This window comes from Lutra lutra, chromosome 12 (genome assembly GCF_902655055.1).
Source record: "Lutra lutra chromosome 12, mLutLut1.2, whole genome shotgun sequence".
Taxonomy (NCBI): domain Eukaryota; kingdom Metazoa; phylum Chordata; class Mammalia; order Carnivora; family Mustelidae; genus Lutra; species Lutra lutra.
Window position 1 is genome coordinate 38,062,445 of NC_062289.1, and position 18,691 is coordinate 38,081,135.

Consider the following 18,691-nt stretch of genomic DNA (forward strand, 5'->3'; position numbering starts at 1 on the left):
TCTCAAGAATAGGGTGTTTAAAATCTCATTCCTTTGGGATGGGCCACAAACCCCGTGGGAAAATATGACTCAAATGGACTTCGGCTTGAGATCACAGCGAATGGAACACAATTGTTCTTCCCGTCCTGCATGGCTCACCTGCGTCAGATTGCTCAACAAGGTATGCTCTGGAGGTGTCAGAGGGTTCCTAAAAACCCCACCCAAGCTCCCTGTCTGGGCAAATTACTGTGAATAGCATCACTGCAGACACTCACATAGGCAGCTTAGGACAGAAAACCAACCTAATACACCCTTCTGCAAGAGAAACCAGACTCAGATTCACAGCTCAACTTAAGCTGGTGTCCATGGTGATAGGTGGGCACAGGCTCCCGAAGGGGAAGAGAAGCCACACATTCTTGAATATAGTTATACTCCTTGTGCTCCATGAGGCTAATTGTGAGGGCCATTGGTAAGCAGTACCAGGAGCCTCTTGTTCCTTTCAAATAAGACAAACAATAGCCCTGCAGGACAGACATTTCTTGTTTCTGGGTACAACTTGATTCCAAAGCTCTAATCAGTCTGCTGCTAATTCAAAACAGCAGGCTTCTGGGCTCAGCCTCCCTCTATCAGATTGTCTACTCTTGAGTTCACAAAACGTTCCTGCCACAATGAAAGGACCAAGTGGTTCCTGAACACAGAGGAGGCTCCCTCAAGATCTGTTCAATTTCAGTAGGCATTCAAAAACCATGGTGTAGAAGGACCTGCACTTTGTCTACAGTTAAAATCAGTATCTGGGAGAAACAAACAAACAAAACGACCAAAAAACCCCAGCCTGTCAGTGGTTTGCTTTGAAAGGAGGACTGATGAAAGGCAGGATGGGGGTGGAGTCCTATCTTCAGATTTTTATAGACTTTTTTTTTTTTAATGAAAAAGCAACCTATGGTAGGATTCAGGATAAAACCTATTGTAACATCTGGCAGGATTAGAAGCTGTTTTGTAGTATTCCATCATTTAACTTCCCTAACACCTACTAGAGCACCCTATCTTCTCTGTCAGAGAACCCTTATCTCTAGATCTTATCAAATGCATACAAAAATCTGCCAGCTGCTCAACCTCTATGCCAAGTGTAATGTGTAGGCTCTCCCAGAGATATTGGTAACAAATATCCAATACTTTAACCCAAAAGGATCAAGTTACAACAGCGGACTTCCAGAAATTATTCACAGAGAGAGAAGCATTTCTTTCCCCCCCCAACCCCCAGTGCGTTTCCCACAGTAAAGACTACAATTATAGGGCTCTCCCAAACTGTGGACCAGTGACCCAGGCAGTCCTACCTGACTACCCACTTTCTCAGCACGGACGAAAATTTTCACCTGTATTTTTGTTTCATCTACAGAGCCGCGGTGTCAGAAGAAGGATAAAACAACTCTAAAAATGGAAGCTTACGTGCCAAGCGCCGCGCTCGAACCCGGGGACGTGAAGAGCCACAGGAGTCCATCCCCATCTCCAACCAATTTATGAGCTGGGGAGGCCCACGTGTGGGGAATTAAAGGCAAACCGCAGTGAGTCACCTGACCTACCCTGGACGCGTGGGCGGGCCTGTGGGAGGTGGGGGAGGTCACGGTTAGGAGGTTCGGAGAGGTTTTCCAGAACAATCCTCCTCAAATGTTAATCCATGACACCTGAGAATCTTACAGCAGTACAGATTCTGATTGAGAACATCTGCAGAAGACAGAGCTTCTGCATTTATATGAAGCTCCCAGGTGATGCAGAAGCCACTGGTCGGAGCGCGCTCCCAGCGGCAAGGACCTGGAGGAAGGACCACCTGAGCTAAGACAAAGGCTGAGCCTGACTTCACTACAGAAGGAAAGACAGAAAGACGTCCCCAGCAGAAAAACGTGCAAAGACACTGAACCTAGAAACATTAAGCTGGCTGTGGGAAATAAAATCCAACATGCTATGGAAAATGTTTATGTGAAATATTGTTGAGTGTGAATACAGGCAACAAGAGCCTTACACAAAAAGGGAAATTCTTTTTCTCTTTTTGTAATAGTTGCACAGAGGTAGAAAGATTAGAAGTGCCTCCCCTCTTTCATCTCCCTCATCTTTTTCAAACTCTCACTAATGTGTCTTATGTTGTATTTATTTATTTATTTATTTATTTATTAGACTTAGCTTTATTAAGATCTAATCTTGGGGCGCCTGGGTGGCTCAGTGGTTTAAGCCTCTGCCTTCAGCTCAGGTCATGATCTCAGGGTCCTGGGATGGAGTTCCATCCTTCCCCCTGCCCCCCTGCCTGCCTCTCTGCCTGCTTGTGATCTCTGTCAAATAAATAAATAAAATCTTAAAAAAAAAAAACTAAATCTTTTTTTTTTTTTTTTAAAGAGAGAGAGAGAATGTGTACCTGTGCAATTTGAGTCAGAAAGGGAGAGAAAGAATCTTAAGTGGGCTCCATGCCCAGTGCAGGGCCCGGGGGCGGGGCTCTGTCTCTCAACCCTGAGATCATGACCTGAGCCTAAATGTGGAGATTCCTTAAGAAATTAAAAATAGAGCTTCCCTATGACCCTACAATTGCACTACTGGGTTTTTACCCCAAAGATACAGATGTAGTGAAAAGAAGGGCCATTTGTACCCCAGTGTTCATAGCAGCAAAGGCCACGGTGGCGAAACCGTGGAAAGAACCAAGATGCCCTTCAATGGACAAATGGATAAGGAAGATGTGGTCCATATACACTATGGAATATTACTCTGCCATCAGAAAGGATGGATACCCAGCATTTGCATCAACATGGACGGGACTGGAAGAGATTATGCTGCGTGAAATAAGTCAAGCCGAGAGAGTCAATTATCATATGGTTTCACTTTTTTGTGGAGCATAAGAAATAACACGGAAGACATGGGGAGATGAGAGGAGAAGGGAGTTGGGGGAAATTGGAGGGGGAGATGAACCACGAGAGACTATGGACTCTGAAAAACAATCTGAGGGTTTTGGAGGGGCGGGGGGTGGGAGGTTGGGTGAGCCTGGTGGTGGGTATTGTGGAGGGCATGTATTGCGTGTAGCACTGGGTGTGGTTCATAAACAATGAATTCTAGTACACTGAAAAGTAATTTAAAAAAATAAAAAATTTTAAAACTAATTAATTAATTTTAAAAAAGTCAGATGATCCACCAACTGAGACACCCAGGGGCCCCTTAACATTGTATTGATTAAAACAACAGCAAAAGGATAAATCCGTTTCTCCTCCAAGTGCTGGTGGGCGGAATTGTGTCCTAGGGTGTCTTTTGATGAAATGACCAGGTGGCTTCCTCCAGTTTGGAATTATGTGATTGGATAGGGTTACACTACTTGGTAAGTGACTGCCACAATGACATAGTGACTTGATTATGATCACCACCTAAAGATGTGTGTTTTTGAAGGAATAATGTTTTAGAAGAAGAGGTGAGGCATTAAAAATATTGAAGCACGTTTTTATAATCTATTAGTAAATTTTGCCTGGGAAAAAAAGATGCAGGAGGAATCTTATAGAATTCTGACAGAAGAAAAAAACACCAAACATTGTGTCTTTTGACTTCGCAGAGTGCGACAAGGAATTCATTGCTGGGTGTCCCAGAGCATGTCACTGTCCCAGGCAAGGGGGAGAGCTTTGTGTTTCTGAGGAGCAGAAGGAAGGTTGTGGTTGCTGAGGACGTACAGCCATAAGCTCTAAGTCTGTAAGATATATGCTCTGTGATTCCATTCCTGATGCATAAATGGAACTCTTAAAATTAAGATCACCTTGCTTCCAAATTAGATGTGTTGCAGGAAAATACATAGATCATACTTGTTCTATTGTCAGCCGTATGTGAAAACCATTAAGCAAATCTTATGACTGTGTCACTACATAATACAGTTCTCATAAAGACTCACACGTTATCTGAGTCTTCCAAGAATCCTGTGAGACGATGTCAGACTCCACCGTCTCTACTGGGCAGAGGAGAAAACTTAATCTGAGGGATGTTGATTAAGGACGTAAAGTAACATCTCCAAAGTCACCCCATCAGCAGCAGAACTAGTTTTAAGCCTTAGGCTTTTCTGAGTTTTTTGCACCAGTTCCAGAATTTTTTCTGCGATACAACACTGTAACTTTTTTTTAGATTTATATATTTAGGGATGCCTGGGTAACTCAGTCAGTTAGGTGTCTGCCTTTGGCTCAGGTCATGATCCCAGGGTCTTGGGATCAAGTCCCCTGTTGGGAATCCCTGCTCAGTGGGAGGTCTGCTTCTCTCTCTCTCCCTCTGCCGCTCCCCCTGCTTGTGCATGCGCTCTCTCTGACAAATAAGTAAATAAAATCTTTAAAAAAAAAAAAAGATTTATGTATTTATCTTCGGGGAGAGAGAGTCTTAAGCAGACACTGTGTTGAGTGAGGAGCCTGACTTGGGGCTCTGTCTTACAACCCTGAGCTGGGCTTAGACCCAGATCATGACCTGAGCTGAAACCAAGAGTTGATTTGCTTAACCGAGTATCATCCAGGTGCCCCACAACACTGTAACTTCTAAAAAAATCAGGTGGGCAGGGATAAGGAAGTGAAGATTTCAAACTCAAAAAGGAATTAAAATCTATGGAAAGTTTTCTATGACTTTTTAAAGCTCAGAATTTCACAAGAGCAGTTGGGAATTTGTCATAGGCTCAAACTACATGCCCTCTGTTCTGTTTTAAAGGAACCTGGATACAAACAGATACATGTGTGGTGTTGGCATATAAATATCTTACAAAACTTATAATACACGAAATGAAGAAACACAAGAGATTTGCTGTATTCTGGGGGCCAGGAAGTGTGTGACATTAAGTGTGTCCTTAATGAAGGACAAACCACAATGTTCTTTATAATAGGTTGTCCAGTTAGTTCTTATCAGAGCCTTTTTCAAATTTACATTTGTCTTCTTTTGTTAAATATGTTCATTATAAAACAATAGTAGAAATGGTCGTTTAGTATCTTCATAAGAAGAAAATAGAAATAGTTGCATCTTAAAGATATTTGATCAAAAGAAATGATTTCTTCTTAGGTGTTAACAAGAGTTTTGTTAAGGATTATTTCAACCCGGTATTAAACCAAAAGGTCAATTTATGTGTGAACAAGTGAATCCTCTGCTTCAGGGTTTCTCAAACTTCCCTGTGCACGGAATCCCCTCCAGGTGTTGTTAAAGTGAGGACTGATCGAGAAGGTCTGGGGTGGAGCCTGAATTCTGCATTTTAAGATGCTGCTAGACGAAGCCGAACTGTGGTTCTGGGACGTCACACGGATAGACTTGGGAGGATTCATTGGAATCCCCTGCAAATGAACTTCCTTGGAATCACTCAAGATCAGGGGACTTTGATTAGCAATGTTGTGTGGCCGTGGTTGATGCTCTCTCAAGTACTCCACTAGCTAATAATTTACCTATCAATGTATCTATTCTATTAGAAGGTCTGTGAAAGAATAGAAAGTACCTTACAGAGTGCTGTGAAGTGTGTAAATCTGGCGATTCACAGACCTGTACCCCTGGGGCTAATAATACATTATATGTTAATAAAAAATTTTTAAAAAATTTAAAAATTTTTTTAAAAATTTAAAAAAGAGAAAAAAAAAGAAACTACCTTACAATATCTTACAAAATAAGATTCCTAATTTTCTAGCTCTGGGTTTACTTTTCATTTTCCCCTCTTAATTAGGTAAGTTGTACAGACAACTTCAGATAATGGCTTGATTTTTTCCTTTAGTGGGTGAAGGCAGCTCAGACATTCTACTTCATTATCTTGGACATGGAGCCTCAGATCAGGTATTTTACAGACTGGGAAAGTGAGGCATTTGAGATTTGTTGTGGGATTAAAGTAGGGTTGCACAATTAGCAAAAACAAAAAAAGAAAAGAAAAATAAAACCCAAAAAGACACACCCAGTTAAGGTTGAATGTTAGATAAAAGATCCATTTTTTTTTTTTAGTATGGTTGTACCCCCATGTAATACATATATGTAATATATACTTATATTTTAAAAAAAATTGTTGATCTAAAATTCAGATTTAATTGGGCATCCTGTATTTCACCTCCCAACCCGAGGTAAATGCACACCCCTCCAGAGCCTAACCAACACTGAAGGGCTGAGAGGACAGATGCTGGCAGGTGGCTTAAACACTCCCAACTGCACAGAGAACGGCTTTCTGGAATTGCCAATAACACATACAGCTCGCGGTTATTCCTGTTGTTGATATGTGGAAACTCCTTTCAGAAAATTTGTGTCCAGAAGACCACAGTTAAAAAAAAGAAAAAATTATGGTCGAAGGTAAGCTGGAAGGGAAACTAACAAAAATCTGTCAACAGTTTGGGGAAAGGACTAGGGGGAGCAAAGAAGAAAGGTCTCCCATCTAGCTCCCTCTTTTTCTTCTCCTCTTTCCAAGACCGGGGAAGATCAGTGGGAAAATGGAGATAGTGGTTTCCTGGGTCGAATCAAGAAAGGTGCTTCTTACTAGATCCAATTCTGACAAGCTGATCAGATTGAAGATCATCTTTGAAAGCAGGAAGGAAAGTGTAAGGTGGTGGTTGCAGGCATGCTCTCACCTCTTGCTTATCAGTTGTTGAAAACAGCCTCTGCTTAAAGAGGGTACCCTGGCGCTCTGGTTTTACTTTGGTATGACATCGAATAAAAAGCTTCAGATACTTTAGCAAAACTAAAAAAAAACTGCCTCATTTTCCACCGGCCTTTTTTGGCATATTTTCTTTTCTCTTACTAACTCCAAATAATAAGAGTTATTCTTTTTTTTTTTTTTTAAAGATTTTATTTATTTATTTGTCAGAGAGAGTGAGCACAGGCAGACAGAGTGGCAGGCAGAGGCAGAGCTGAGCAGGGAGCCCGATGTGGGACTCGATCCCAGGACGCTGGGATCATGACCTGAGCCGAAGGCAGCCGCTTAACCAACTGAGCCACCCAGGCGTCCCAATAAGAGTTATTCTTGCCATGTTGTTTATAATTAATTCTAACTTAATACCAAGGCTTACCTGTCAGCAAAATGCTTGAGTGTTCTGCCCCTGTTTAAGCAATTAAAAATTATGAATTTCTTCCTCTGGTTAAAAAATATAGTAAAATCCGGGGCACCTGGGTGGCTCAGTGGGTTAAGCCGCTGCCTTTGGCTCAGGTCATGATCTCGGAGTCCTGGGATCGAGCCCCGCATCGGGCTCTCTGCTCTCTCGGGGAGCCTGCTTCCTCCTCTCTCTCTGCCTGCCTCTCTGCCTGCTTGTGATCTCTCTGTCAAAAAATAAATAAATAAAAATAAAAGGAGAAAAAAAATATAGTAAAATCCAATTAGTTTCAGAACATTCTTAATTTTGGAACTGCTGTTTTTAAGAAAATTGGACAGCCACATGCAGAAAAATGAAACTGGACCATTTCCTTACACCACACACGAAAATAGACTCAAAATGGATAAAGGACCTCAGGTTTTTATTTTAATTGCAGTTAGTTACGGGGCGCCTGGGTGGCTCAGTCAGTTGAGCATCTGACTCTTGATTTCTGCTCAGGTCATGATCTCAAGGTCATGACATTGAACCCCATGCAGGGTTCAGCCCTGGGCATGGAACCTGCTTAGGATTCTCTGTCTCCCTCTCCTCCTGCCCCTTTTCCACCCCAAGCCCTCCCTCACATACTTGCTCTGTCTCCCTCTAAGTAAATAAATTAATTAACATTCCAGTTAGCTAACACATAGCATTATAATAGTTTCAGGCATACAATATAGCGACTCAACACTTCCATACATCACTCCGTGCTCATCGCAACAAGTGCTCACCTTAATCCCCACCACATATTTAATCCATTCCTCTACCCACCTGCCCTCTGGTAACCATCAGATGATTCTCTATAATTAAGAGCCTGTTTCTTGGTTTGTCCATCTCTCTCTCTCTTATTTTTTTTTTCCCTTTGCTTGTTCTGTTTCTTAAATTCCACATATGAGTGAAGTCATATGGTATTTGTCTTTCTCTGACTTTTTTCACTTAGCATAATACCCTCTAGTTCCATCCACGTCATTGCAAATTACAAGATTTCATTCTTTTTCACAACTAACTAGTATTTCTGTGTGTGTGTGTGTGTGTGTGTGTGTGTGTGCCACATCTTCTTTATCCATTCATCAGTCAAAGGACACTCTTGATTATTGTAAATATTGCTGCTATAAACATAGGGGTGCACATATCCCTTTGAATTAGTGTTCCTATACTCTTGAGGTAAATGCTCAATAGTGTGGGGGCACCTGGGTGGCTCAGGTCATGGTCTCAGGGTCCTGGGATCGAGCCCTGCATTGGCTCTCTGCTCAGCAGGAAGCCCGCTCCCTCTTCTCTCCGCCTGCCTCTCTGCCTACTTGTGATCTCTGTCTGTCAAATAAATAAAATATTTTAAAAAGAAATAAAGTACTCAATAGTGTGACTGCTGGATCATAAAGCAGTTCTATTTTTAACTTTTGAGGACCCTCCCTACTGTTTAATTTTGGAACTACTTTGAAGAGAGCTACACATTATATATATACATAAATATGCACAAGCTATATTAAACAAAATGTAGTTAATAAAATATGAAATCTAAATTATGATAAAGGAGGAAAGTTCCTTTTCACTTGAACTGGTTATACAATCTGTCTTCAGCTGTCTCCCTTCATCCTCCTTCCCCAGTTAACTCCGTCAGGAGCAAGAGGAGCTTAAGTCACTTTGGGAGTTAGAAATCTACATGCCATTGCTACCAACGGTCCTAGGATGGGGTTAATACCCTTTTCATTTTTGTTTTGTTTTGTTTTGTTTTTAGAAATTATTTAGCTGATCTCAGGTACCTCAAACTTTATATTGTTTATAATGCATTGTTTGATCTAGTGAAAAAGGGACCCCAACCACTATTTTTGGCTTCTAAATTGTAGCTATACTGATTTTGGAAGGGATGAAGAGGACCAGTTATATATAACCCTTAAAATTGCTCTGTTAATCTAAGTGAAACTCATTTGCAGTCGGTGGCATTAACAAGTCATCAAAAAGAGGAAGTTCTCTTAACTGAAGGAAATCTTATGAGGCAACTCTTAAAATAAGAAAGTAAGACAAGTTCCTATCAATGTAGTTATTGTTCTTTCAAATATTCTTTCTAGAATCTTAATAGTAATCTGTCTAGCCTCGGGCAGAAGGCAAATAATTTGAATTTCTGGATCATAATCTGATCTGTTTTTGAATTTGGAAATTTTAGACAAAATTGATCATGGCATATTGCCAGCCTCTAGTGATGTAAGTGACTATATGAAAATCTGCTTATTATTTAATGAGCACTCTCTTTGTAAGTAGCAACTGATCTTAAATGCATACTGTAGAAGAGTAGTGCTATTTTCAAAACAGCAAGTTTTCACATCATGTTTCCAAATGTATAAAGTGACAGTCAATGAAAAGTCTTAAAGCTGGGGCACCTGGGTGGCTTGGTTGGTTAAGCAGCTGCCTTTGGCTCAGGTCATGGTCCCAGGGTTGTAGAATGGAGCCCTCTCCCTTGGGCTCCCTGCTCAGCAGGGAGTCTGCTTCTCCATCTCCCTCTAATGACCCTCCTGCCTGCTTATGCTCTCGCCCTGTCTCTCTCAAATAAATAAATAATCTTAAAAAAAAATCTCAAATCTGAAAAAAATCTTCAAATTATGTCTTCACATACTAAATCAAATAAGAAAAAAAAAAAACAACTCTCACAGGTTAGGAAAGAGAAAAAGGAAGTTCCCACTGCTAAAAAGTTAAGGCAAGTCTCACTCTGGGCTTGCTGGCAAGGCTGTGTTTTCCCATTTTCTGGAGCACTGAAAACAGTGACATAGCTCGAAGGAAGTTAGCACAGCTCTGTTTGGGCCTGCTAAGGTTCAGAAGTTCTGCAGTTTACTGTATCACAAAAATTCATGTATTACTTAGAAATGTACTACTTTTGCAAATTATATACACACCAAAGGGAAATATGAAACTAAACTATCTTGAGTGATTAGTTTACCTATGTTTGGAAACAAATTGTTTACCCTTTTCTAAAAGGAAAAAAAACCTGAAAAAAAGATGAGGGCTTTAAGTGAGCAAATTTTCACTTTGCTTCAGAGAATGTTTTGTGGATGGAATGTGAGGTGAGAGAGAACCCAAAGCAGAGACTGCAGGACTATTTAGTAAGGATGCTGTATAGGGCATTTATGTTTTCATCGGACGGTGTGATGAACCTGTAAGGGCCCTTAAACTAGAGAGTTTATGCTTCTATGCACTGGGCAAAGATTCTGAAACTTCCTACTTTGGTTATGTGGATAAGAAGCTTGGGGCGCCTGGGTGGCTCCGTGGGTTAAGCCTCTGCCTTCCGCTCAGGTCATGATCTCAGGGTCGTTGTGGGATCGAGTCCCGAATTGGGCTCTCTGCTTGGCAGGGAGCCTGCTTCCTCCTCTCTCTCTCTCTGCCTGCCTCTCTGCCTATTTGTGATCTCTCTCTGCCAAATAAATAAATAAATTCTTAAAAAAAAAAAAAAAAGAAAGAAAGAAACTAATGATGGCTTGGATTTTTGGGCGTTGGCCTAGTCCTAAGGTTGATTTCTTTGTGAGAACATGTGAGAGCATGATGTATGTAAATCATTTCTCCTACTTTGAGGAGGGAGCAGAGAATTAGACCTGAACTTGTCTAGCCAAAGCCTCCAAGCAAGATTATATCCAACACTATTCAAGAAAAAGCTGCATGACATGATAGACACTAGACAAGGAGTCAGCACCCCAGGTTTCTCGCCACCTTGGAGCATCATTTAATTTTGGGCTTTGTGCTTTTGGGCACATGGGAAGTCTATCCACCCAGTTCTGTTTAGGTCCTGATGTGTTAATAAGACCAAAGGGCTGGGGGTGCCTGCGTGGTGCAGTCCTTTAAGCTTCCGTCTCTTGGTTTCAGCTCAGGTCATGATCTCAGGGTCATGAGATCAAGATGGAGTTTCACCTTGAGGTCTGCACTCAGTACAGAGTCTCAGATTCTCTCTCTGCCCCTCCTACCCCTGCTGTCTTTCTCTCTCTCTCAAATAAATAAATAAATCTTAAAAAAAAAAAACACCAAAGGGCTGTATAAATTTAAGGTAAAAAAAAAAAGACAAAAACAAAACACTGGATGATTCTCATCTGTTCTCAATTACTTGCGAGTTTCTAGGCAAGGGAAGCAAGGGCAAAAATGAACTATTGGGACTTCATCAAGATAAAAAGCTTTTGCACAGCAAAGGGAAAACCAAAAGACAACTGACAGAATGGAGAAGATATTTGCAAATGACATATCAGATAAAGGACTAGTATCCAAAATCTATAAAGAATTTATCAAACTTAACACCCAAAGAACAAATAATCCAATCAAGAAATGGGCAAAGGACAAGAACACACATTTCTGCAAAGAAGACATCTAAAGGGCCAACAGACAACATGAAAAAGTGTTCAACATCACTCGGCTTCATTGACATAAAAATCAAAACCACAGTCAGATACTACCTCACACCAGTCAGAATGGCTAAAATCAACCAGTTAGGAAACGACAGGTGTTGGTGAGGATGCAGAGAAAGGGCAACCCTCCTATCCTACTAATAGGAATGCAAATGCTCAAAAAGTTGAAAATAGAGCTACCCAACGACCCAGGAATCGCACTATTGGGTATTTCCCCTAAAGATTCAAATGTAGTGATCCGAAGGGGCACATGAACCCCAATGTTCATAGCAACAATGTCTACAATAGCCAAATGATGGAAAGAGCCTAGATGTCCATCAACAGATGAATGGATAAAGAAAATGTGGTATATATATATATGCATATATATAATGAAATACTATGCAGCCATCAAAAAGAGAAATCTTGCCATTTGCAACAATGTGGATGGTACTAGATGGTTTTATGCTAAGCAAAATAAGTCAGAGAAAGACAATCATCATATGCCCTCACTGATATGAGAAATTTGAAAAACAAGACAGAGTATCATAGGGGAAGGGAGGGAAAAATGAAGCAAGATGAAACCAGAGAGGGAGACAAACCATAAGAGACTCTTAATCCTAGGAAACAAACTGAAGGTTGCTGGAGTGGAGCGGGTGGGAGGGATGGGGTGGCTGGGGGATGGATATGGGGGAGGGCATATGCTATGGTGAGTGCTGTGAATTGTGTAAGACTGATGAATCACAGACCTGTACTCCTGAAACAAATAATACATTGTATGTTAATTAAAAAAAAAAAACTTGAGAGTTTCTAAAATTGAGATGACACACATTCTTTCTACCTCACTCCTCTTGGTCTTGGTCTACTTATAAGTACTAGAGAACTAGGTTTACACCATCCTCTCATGAACAGTTCCTGATTAATCTGGATTAGACCCAGTCTTCTCAACTACATTTCAGCCTTCAATAAATTATACCTCCCCAAAAAAGGATGGGAATTTCAGAAGTACATCCCCAGTGCTTCTTCTAAGCTACATAGAAATGAGAATGGGTTCATTGACATCATGTTGGCCTTTGGAAATTCTTATTAACATTTATTTTTGGTAGTATCTGTCAAAGAACACAACAAGCTTCTCATTTTTAAATATGCTGGCTATTTAAATAGACTTGTGCCATTTTTAATGAAGGCCAATGACAATAAAAGCTGTTTAACTATTAATGTGTTATTTGTCCAGTACTCTGAAATAACACTCCTAGCTTCATGAATTCCTTTAGGCATCCACATAGCTGGATATTCCTGTTTGTTTGTTTTTTTTTTTTTCCATAATATTTGGCAGAGAGCAAACTTGTGAAGTGAATCTTCGACCCATGAGAGTGTAGTTATGTATAACAACTACTAGTTAAATTGTTTTTAACTAAATTATTTCATGCAAAAAACAATGCTAAATTGTTTTATGTAAAACTACAAATAAACAATGAGCTACCCTTTTATGGCACTTAAGAAATGAAAGAGACCTTTGGCTCCTCCATATCCAGAATGTCTGTCTTGGAAAATAACAAAACTGAATGTACTCAGGATGCTTTGCTTACAAATGTTCTCCCCACCTTTTGATAATGCTCAGTGTAAACAAGCAGCATCCATTAAAGGTCCTATGCTCTGTGCTACAGGAGCCAAAAGCCCGGAGGAGAGAATTCTGAGCAGGGTACCCAGGGGCAATGAGAAAATTGAGCAAAGTTCTCCAGCTGACAACACTGAAGCCTTGAGGTGTGTCAGGTACTGCTGGTTCCCCTTAAAGAAACAGAATGGGGAAGGAAGCATTCAGGCAGTGATAGAGCGAGTCATGGTGATATAAAGAATAATGAAGAGCTTATAAAAAATTTTTAAAAATTGAATTAAAAAAATAAATATAAAAAAGAATAATGAAGAGAGGAGAGGTATAAGAATTGAAGTTAATAGTAATAAAAATAAGAAAAATAAGTTTAATAATCTGTGGGCATTTTAAAACAGGTTATCTTTATTAGGGTTACATATGCCTTAGGAAATTTTTTTTAAAACCAGAAATGGTGGGTTAGTTAGTAGCAAACAAAATTTCTTGCAAAATGTTAGGGATAACCATTTCCATTTAAATAGAGCCTTTAATCGACCATTGAGTGTGTCATCAAATAGTATTTGACTTTTCTGTATTCAAAATTTATGTGCTACAATTTCATCCTCTCTATTTCACGTAATTGAAATAACCCACATCAGTCAGTCAGCAGCACTCTCGGGCTGGTTTTTTCTCTTCTTTTTTTTTTTTAATGCCTCCCACCAAGGAAATTACAAGACGTCTAGTTGGCTCTGTGCTTCCTCTTCTAACAGGAGAGGCACTAAAATGAAGCTGGTAGAATAGGGTGCTGGAAAAGGGATCGGCTTCTACAAGCAAACATATCCTGATCAGATATTCAAATATGCTTTCAAAGGAGTGGAGTACTGCGCGTCAATAAGCTACTGGATGTAATTACTTCCTATACCCGGGGCTCCGCCTTGGAGTGCAGCCTGCTGACTCACCAGGCTGCTCCTCCCAGTTAGTTTCTGCTGGGTTTCCCCACTGCCTGTGCACGTGAGTCATCATGGGAATGAAAGTTTCTACCCGTCTCCTTAACAACCGTGAAGAAACCGTGCACGACAGTGAACTTCGATCTTTCCAATAAGAACCGGACTTAAGGCAAGAGAGGGTGAAAGATGATGTGGCAGGTGTCACCGCTGGCCAAGATGCCAGACGACAGTCCCCGCCCTAGGGCGTCCGTCAGCAACACCAGTTTCACCGTCTTTTCTTCCACCCGCCCAAGTAGTTAAACTGGCATCTTGTCTAGCATCGCTTGCAGCTGCTGGCCACTGAACTGTGTGTGTGTGTGTGTGTGTGTGTGTGTGTGTGTGTGTTGCTCTGACTTTGCTGCACAATGAATTACCTGCAGATTAATAAAACAAATAACAAACCGGATGCTTGGCTCTCATCTCCAAACAGTTAGATTCAAATGAGTTGGGATAACGTGTGGACATCAGGATTTTCCAAAGTTCCCCAGGTAATTCTAACAGGCAGCAAAGTTTGGGAACCTGTGCACTGGAGAAGCGTCCCTCTCCCCGTGCAAGTGAAGCCTACCAGTTAAGCTTAACTAATGACTACCCGGTGGCCTCCCAACCCGCCTTGGAGATATACTGACACATGGCCCCTGATAACTTAGTTTGGCAGCCACAAAGAAAGCTAGCGAAGGCAAGAGGGCATTTTTAGAAGTGACACTGTCTAGACAAGAACCATTTCCCCTCTTAGCTTACTAAAAACTTAGCTAAATTTAGGGCTCAAGAGAAGCATCTCAAATGTTTCTATTCTTTCTGTTACCTTTTGATCTCTGTTCTGTTTCATTCCACAGAGTCTGGTTCGGCAAAGCTGCAAGCCTCGGGTCCTCTCAGATCAGAAGCAGGTGCTGCGTCAAAGGACAGTCAAGACGGGACTGCACGCTTCACCTCTGCTGGGACCGAACCTCCGCCTCGCAGCGCGGCCCCAGGGTAGATACTATGCTAATCAAGAAAGTTCTTCCGTCTCCTCGCGGGAGGGCGGGTGCAGGTTTGAATACTTAACCCTTGATTTTACGTGACTGCATTATAGTGCGATTAGTGACCTCCTCTTGCTTAGCGGGTCTGGACTATGTCCCACGATTTTGGAAGAGAGGACGTGAGCAAGTGATGGAGAAAACCCGCAGGGAGGGGACCGCAGTGTTGGCCGGTGCCGAGGTGAAGGGACGGCTAATGTTCGGAATATTAATTACTCCACGCGCTACTGACCCGGCGAAGACTAGCAGAAGGGGACTGGGGGTTAAGACAAAGGCTCCTCCTGATCAAATGGCTGCAGCGCCCCTTCCCCTGAGGTTATAGCTCTGCCTTCTGCGCTGGGCCGCACTTGGCACGGGACTTGCAAAGTGACTCAGGGGTGACCAAATTCACCAGCCCTTTCGTTATTTGAAAGTCTGCAAGACGGAGCGCTCCAGATTCAGAGGGGGAAGGTCTTTCTGTGCCCACCCCTCCCTCCAGCCCTTTGTGGGATTTCTGGGCTTTGGCGCAGCCCTTCTAAGGGTGGACTGAAGACTTTCCTACGGGAAGCAGAGGGGGAATCGCTGAGTAGCCCTCGCCCTGCGCCCAGGGAGCTCTCTGCAGAAGAACCTCTACGGTTCAGAATCGCAACCGGCTCTCTTTTCCCCAGACCCGGCTCCCAAGTCTCGGGCATCAGGAGCACCAGCGGGAGCTGGAGTCGGAATGGGGGGCAGTAGGAGCGCAAGCACCTAGGGCGGCGGCAGGGCCGGGGGTCCGGGGTTTGATACCCTGCCCGCCAGCGCGCTGCACTTCCTGGTCTGCCTGAAGCGCGCGGCCCCTGCCAGCGCCCTCAGCTCTCAGTCCCAGCGCCCCAACTCCGGCGCCTCCAGGTCTGCGCGCGTCGGGCGCGCACCCCCAAGCCCCTCTGCGCCGGCGCCAAGTGTCCGGGTCCTGGAGAGCCCCGGCCCTCACCCCCAGAGCTAGTCCACTTTGCTTCTGCCAGCGTGGCAGTCCGACTCCCTCCCCTCTCCTCCAGGGCACAGTGAGAGGCGCTGGGGCAACAGAGAGGTGCAGCCCGCGGGAACGCGGCGGGTTCACACCCCGGAGCCGCGGCGCCCACCCCTGCACAACTTCTTGCGGGGCACGAAGACCCGGGGTCCCGGCCGCTCCGCGACCCGCACACTGCAGTCCCCGGCTGCGGGAGGAGGCGCGGCCAGTGCTCAGCCAGGAAGGGACTGCGCCAGGGCAGGAGGTGTCGGGGTGCGCCAGGGCGGTACCGCTTTAAATGCACTTGACTCACCTGCTCCTGGGCTGTCGCCTCCTTCCTCTACTGACAGCTGGGGGCTTTGTTTTCTCCACCCACCCGGCCGTCTGCGCTCCGCCCCCCACTGCCACACGTGACTCGCCGTCTGCCACCGCCGAGGCTCTGCTAGTCCACCCGGGAGAGCCGGGGCCAGCGCCACCCTTTCCCCAGGGAGCGGAGGGCAGGTGGAGACCCCAGCTCTGGACACATCCGCGCTGGTCCGAGGTGACCAGTCGGCGGGTTGGTCGGAAGGTGGCACGTGGGTTAGGGCCCTTGGAAGCCAGAGTGAGTTGGTGACATGGAATAAAGTGCCAGCCAAAAGGAGCTGGGCTGTTGGCCCCACCCAAGATAGAGGAGGCCCGCGGCGGGAGAAGAGGGGTCTTGAAAAGGCGACGCCATACCCTGAATTAAGTACCTGTAACTGGAGTCTTGCTCACCGACCGGCGTGCTTCCGCCCTTTAGACCAAGTGTTCGTACTCATACGTGGGGAACAACTGATAGATAATAAATAAGGGGCAAACTGATTTTGTCATGAACATTATTAATCAAACCAGGCAAGTCTAAACCGAATAATACGGTTAATATAATGCAATCGGAGCAAGTTTTATTGAGGTTTCAAATCTGCTTTTTTGGTGCTGTTGATAATTTGGATTCTATTTGGAAAAGGAAGCGAGGCTGGAGAAGCGAAGTCCAGATTATTGATGTGGGCACTGGTCCATTTGGAACAGTACCTATTTTTAATGAAATGAATTGAGAAAATGTTCTGGCTTCAAGACCCAGCTCAGTATCTGCTGCTTTTGGAAGTGTTCCCGACCCTTGCTGATCTCCAGTGTTTGAAACTGAAAGAACCTGTTGTCTGAATCCTTCCTTTTGCCCCTGGAGAAAGCAAACATTATCTCCTCCCCCCAATCACCCACCCCCCATTCCCACCCAGCTGCAATTCAGGGGAAAGATTACCTCCTACTCCAGGAGCATCCTTTAAAGTCAAGTCTGCATAGCGAAGTGACTTAGCACAGTGCTTCCCAAACTTTCATGTGCAGAGGGATCACCTGGGGGCCTTGCTTAAACCAAATTCTGATTGAGCAAGTCTGGAATTGGGACTGATTTTCTTCATTTCTGGCAAACTCCCAGGTAATGTTAGTGCTGCTGGTTTGAGGATCACACTTTGAAGCAGCAAGGCTTAGAGGACCCACTCTGGCACCGGCCAGCCTATTTTGAGTCCCAATGTGTCACTTAATAGCTCTGTGACCTTGGGCAAGTTTCTTAACATTTAAGCTCCCTAGGCTCTAACATTGAAATACTACTAACCTCCACCTCATAGGGTTGTCTTGAAGATTAAATGAGAAGACCTATAAAAAGCACCTTATGTCTGGCACACACACCTAGGGTTCAGAAAATGTTAGCTAATGAACTCTTGGGGTCTTCCTGGCAGGAGCAAAGCTGGCATAAAGCCAAACATTCAGGGGGAACAGGATGTGGAATGGGGGCTGAGGCAGCTGGCACTAGAATGACGACTAAACCCCCTTAGTACCCAGCACCGGCCAGATGTATAGAACAATTCTGTTGAATAAATGAGAAAACTATAATGCGGAGCGAATCAAACATGTTTAAAAGTTCTGTTTCTTCTGCAAAACTCTTCTGCAAAAATCCTGATAAATTAGTTCTGGGACATTGAATTAAAAAATCATTTGCTTTTTATTACAGATAATGTCCAGCTGCCTGTCACATGGGTAATCTATTTTAATATCTGAGAGAGTAAATGGATTGTTAAGGAGTAGTACATTTTTTATCCTCATTAAAAACCTTGAAATTTAAATTTAAATGAATTTATTAATGAAGATATGGTATTCTTAGCTCTCAGAATGAATGGGTATTGTCATCATCGTTCTCCTATCTCCCTTCCTTGCTTCTTCTCTCTCTAGCCCTAAACAGGAGTGCTTCCTAAGATTTTTTTTTTTTTTGCTTTTTGTTTTTCTCACTTTCCTGCCATTTCTTTTGGAAACTTTATTCATGTTTTATGTTCAGCTTTCAAGTGCATGGAGATTACTTCTACGTATATACCCAATTTCTTCCCCTGTTTCCAAACCCCATTTCTGCATTACCAATTACTTACTAGGCATTTCCAACTGAATTTCTCACTCGCCTAGAAGTTTCAGTGTGTTCTGAATTAAACTCCTCCTTCTTCTCATAAAACTGATACCTCCTTGGTAATAAATCAAGATGGCAATTTGCACTGGGAAGCCTTCCGTGCTAATTCAGGGACCCGGCAAGGGTTTGGAACACACAGCGTAATCATCCCAGTACCTTCTCATTGATCCCAGCTCTTTCTCTGAGACTTCACCTTGGACATTGACTGAGGCTGATTCATGTATAAACACAACTTACTGGCAAAACAGCCTCATAAACGGCTCTGGGCTGCTGCATAA

At 43.2% G+C, this 18,691-nt stretch overlaps 1 protein-coding gene across 1 annotated transcript in view; it reads right to left on the bottom strand.

Annotated features, from left to right (window-relative positions):
* MAPRE2 (microtubule associated protein RP/EB family member 2) overlaps positions 1-16,294 on the bottom strand; it is a 158,450-nt gene extending 142,156 nt beyond the window's left edge. The window contains exon 1 of the mRNA XM_047696481.1: positions 16,263-16,294. The gene's annotated coding sequence lies outside the window, so the exon portion shown is untranslated. The remainder of the gene's footprint in view (positions 1-16,262) is intronic.
* Between the last annotated feature and the right edge of the window lie 2,397 nt (positions 16,295-18,691).